Source organism: Macrotis lagotis, chromosome 1 (genome assembly GCF_037893015.1).
Source record: "Macrotis lagotis isolate mMagLag1 chromosome 1, bilby.v1.9.chrom.fasta, whole genome shotgun sequence".
Classification (NCBI taxonomy): Eukaryota; Metazoa; Chordata; class Mammalia; order Peramelemorphia; family Peramelidae; genus Macrotis; species Macrotis lagotis.
The window spans coordinates 506,441,127-506,445,911 of NC_133658.1; positions in this window are offsets into that span (position 1 = coordinate 506,441,127).

The window sequence follows — 4,785 nt, forward strand, 5'->3', positions numbered from 1 at the left end:
TCAAAGACAACTAGAAGCATTTATTTAGCATAATATATTTAACATTTAAACTTTGCATAGCACTTTATTAGATTATTTCATTTTATCCCAATAATAAATAAGGATTATTATTATTATTCCCATTTTACAGATGATGAAGTTTTTAAGTGATATGAATTGGATCATATATTAATAGGTATCTGAGGAAAAAATTTAAATTCAAGTCTAAATGTCTACAATGTTCATTTTTTTCAAAGACCACAACATCAGGCAGGTGGTGTCATGACAAGCACATGAATTGGATTTGAGGGGCTGCTGTGCTAACTTACCATCCTCACTTTCTCCTCCAGAGTCATCTACCTAGATCCAGTGGCTAGATATGAATCAGGACAACTGGAGATGGCCCTGGACACGAGGCAAACAAGGTCAAGTGACTGCCCAAGGTCACACAACTAGTCAGAGTCAAATGTCTGAGGCTGGATTTGAATATCCATCCTCCTGACTCCAAGGTCAGTGCTCTATCCCCTGCTCTACCCACTAAACCACCTGAGTAATAAAAATCTCTGAGTCAAAGGGTATGTATCCATTGTGCTAACTAGTTGCCCAAATATAACTAACTGACCAGGTCTATAATAATATAATATATTATATTGTTATCTATTATTATGCTATATTATTGTAACACTGACTACATTGATCCTTACTGACTGAAGGTCATGTAGAATACATTTCACTTCTCCATCAGGATTCTCCAGTACTCTTGTACAGCTTGTGCTGTATCCAGATTCTGTGTAAATGATTCCAGCCTCCATTAATGGTTTTCCCCAAATTGTGGGAGAATCAGCGAATAGAGTGCTGAGCCTGGAATTAAGAAAACCTAAATTCAAATCTGGCCTCAGACAACACTAATCCTGGGCAAGTCACTCTATTTGCCAAAATCTACTGGAAAAGGAAATGACAAACCACTCCAATATATTTGCCAAGAAAACCCTATAAGAAAAAGTCTTATCCATGAGTTACAAAATGTCAGACACAACTAAATTGACTGAACAAGTCAAATTTTAGTTTTTTGTAAAGGAATATTTCCTTCAAAAGGTTTACTTACAAATATCTACAGAGAACTTAGATATACAGTATAAACTCTCTTAAGGATGCTGGAGAACCCTGGGCGGGGAGGGGGGTGGTGGAGTGTCATCTAATTTACCTTATCATTAGGCAGTAGGGACCAGGGTAGGCAGTGTTACATGATGTTATGTATATTTTATATTGTATTATATTATATTACATTTATCATATCAATCATATTATATTATTTTAGATTGTTGTTTTGTTATGCTGTTATATTATGTTAAATTGTATTATATTTTATTATATTATAGCATTCCGTTATGTTATCATTTTATGTTGTATTGTTGTATTATGTTGTACTATGCTATGCTATTTTATGTTATGTTATATTGTGCTAATAGTAGGCACTGAATAAATGCTTCTTGACTTGACTTTTTTACTCATAGCCCTACTCAGTACTTTATACCCATGGCTATTCTATGGCAGAATGTCATCTGGTCTGTTTGTTGAATGGGTGAGGCTAAAGTAACAAACATAGGACCAAGGTTAAAACTAGAGTTGAATCACTAGAAAACTGAGACAGAAGTATATAATTCCTATAGAGTGTGAGGCTTAGATCTAATCACCATAGTCAGAATTATAGATGCAACAGAATCTAGTGTACAGAGGGAAAAGAATCAAGCACTACCTGACCATCCCATCCAATAGTGTGAAAAGGAAGAGTCTGATCCAAGCACAAAACAACAAATTATAATTGAGACTGGAGATATAAGTGAATAAAAGAAAATGCTAATCAATATAGATTGAGAAAAGACAAAGCAGTAAACACAGAAGAAAATAACCCCACAACAACTATAAGCAGAATCTCAGAGTAAAAATGACTTAGCCATAAAGACTAAAAGAATGATTAAAAGAAATAAGAAATAGATTAAGAAAGTAAATTGCAAATAATATGTGTTAAGAAGGGGATAAAATGGGAAAATGATTGATGAGCAGGATGTTTCCAGAAAAACTGGAAAGACTTACATGAGCTGATGCAAAGTAAAATGTACTGTATATACAGTAATAGCAATATTGTATGATGATCAGTTTTGAATGACTTAGAACTTTTCTCAGCAATACCATGATGCAAAACAATTCTAAAGGATTTTTGATGAAGAATTCTATCCAATCACAGAAAAAGAATTGAAGGTTTTCAGAATATAGATTGAAGCAGACATTTTACCATATTTTTCCTTGAATTTTCTTTATTTGGGGGGAATATATTTTCTTCCACAACATACTATTATGGAATAGTAGTTTTGCATGACTACACATTTATAACTATATCAAGTTGCTTGCTTTCTCAATGGGGGTGGAGAAGGAACAAGGGAGAAAATTTTAAATTTTAAAAACAAATATTAAAAATTATTTTTACATGTAACTGAGGATAAATAAAATACTAAATAAAAATTGCTAAAAGAAAATCTGTTTTCTCATTTAAACTTCACTGATTTCATTTATAGCAAAAATTTTAATTGTATGTAATAAAAATTTTCTTTTTTATTTTCTTCTGATTCTATTTAGTCTAATACGCCTAAAGTAATTGCTACAAGCATTCATCACACCAAGTTTATTCAAATGCTTATAGAATATGGCATCTAAATTGTCTAAACAATTTACTGTTGACCTGGATTAAGCAGATTGCTCAGGTCTATAATGGCACAAGACTATCAGCTGTTAACAAACCTTCATGGATTCCAGTTCCTGGACCTCCAGAGACTCTTCCAGTTTTTCAAAGCTCACAAAGTCATAGCCTAATCTGTTCCATCTCCTGAGCTCATTCAGTTAGAGTAGGAAAGAATAAGACACAAATAAGAAGAAACGTGATCTCATGATTTTATATCCACCCAGGTGGGAATTGATAGTGGGCTGCTGGTGCTACCTCTCTCCTTCTATCCAGAGACTGATGGCCTCTATCACCACCAGAAAATAGAGCCAGATTTTGTCTATTCATGCCATTATGTATGCACACTCAGTTCTGACTCAACCATCAAATAAAAGGCTTTTCTTCACATAGTAAGAGGACAGGAAACAATCACAGAATACCTTTATATGCTCTGAAATAAAAGGCAGAGACCTCTCCATGGTTTGGCACCAGGCATAGTAGATTATGCATGGTCAAATGACTGGACTCTCATTAGCGGGTTCCTGAAACCTCCTACACTTCTTTACACTTGAATGATTTCAACATAGAGATAAGAGAAACCTTTTGGTAAAAGAACCTGTAAGGTTCTGTTCTATTGAATCAAATTCTGTTTCATAAATAATTAGCACAACGGGATTTTTAAAAAATTGTTTATTGACATTTTTACATCACCATAATTTTATTCATTACATCTTCCTCTACCCCCTCCCAGAGAACTATTCCACATAATAAATAAAATTTTTAAAGAAAAGAGAAAAATCAGTAAATCTGATTCAGTAAAACACTGAAAAAAATCAGAAAACATGTATAAAGTACCAGAACTGTAGCTCTCCTACCCTTCAAAGGGATGGGATAAGAATTTTTTCATATATATCTCTTCTTTACATCACACTTGTCCTTTCTAATTTTTCAGCATCCACATTTGTTTTGTAGTAGTTCTTTCCATTTATGTTATTGAAGTCATTGTCTTTATTTTTCATGGCACTGCTTATTTCACTTTTCACTCACTTCATGCAAATTTTTCCATGATTCTCTGTATTTCATTGTGTTCATCATTTCTTATAACACAATAATATTATATTACATTCATGTACCACAACTTGTTTAACTATTAGCCAACCAAAGAGCATCTATTCTGTTTATAATTATTTGCTTTCAAAAAATGCTGCTATAAATATTTTGGTGTCTATGGGGATTTTCTTCTTATCACTGGCTTCTTTGAGGTCTAAGTCTAGTAGTAGAATTTTCAAGTTAAAGAGTATGGACATTCTATTCACTTTATTGGCATAATTCCAATGTGCTTTCTATAATGGTAGTACCAATTCACAGCTCTACCAACAATGCATTGTTATCCTCCTATAAATCCTCCAACATTTGGCCATTCATATTATATGTCATCTTTGCCAATTTTTAGGGTGTGAAATGAAATCTCAAGGTTGTTATGATTTGCATTTCTCCTCTTATTATTATTTTGGAAAATACTGGACTCCTGGATGTTCCACAACCAAAATGTTCTATCTCCCAGCTCTGGACAATTTCTCTGACTGTCCTAGAAGACTCTTCCTCCTCAGCTCCAACTTCTCACTGCCTTGGCATCCTTTTAAGTCCCAACTAAAATCTCACCTTCTACAAGAAGTCTTCTCTAATCCCTCTTAATTCCTCTCTTTTAATTATTTTCTATCAGTCTTATATGTAATTTGCTTTGTATTTATTTCATAGATAAATAATTTGTAGCCATTTCACATATATATATATATATATAATTTATATATTGTATATATTTTGAATTTTATCTACCTCATTAGATTATTATTTTTTATTTTTTTGTTTAGGTTTTTGCAAGGCAAATGGGGTTAAGTGGCTTGCCCAAGGCCACACAGATAGGTAATTATTAAGTGTCGGAGGCTGGATTTGAACTCAGGTACTCCTGACTCCAGGGCTGGTGCTCTATCCACTGCACCACCTAGCTGCCCCTACCTCATTAGATTGCAAATTCCTTGAGGACAGGAACTGTCTTCCACCTATTTTAAAATCCCTTAACTCTTAGCATA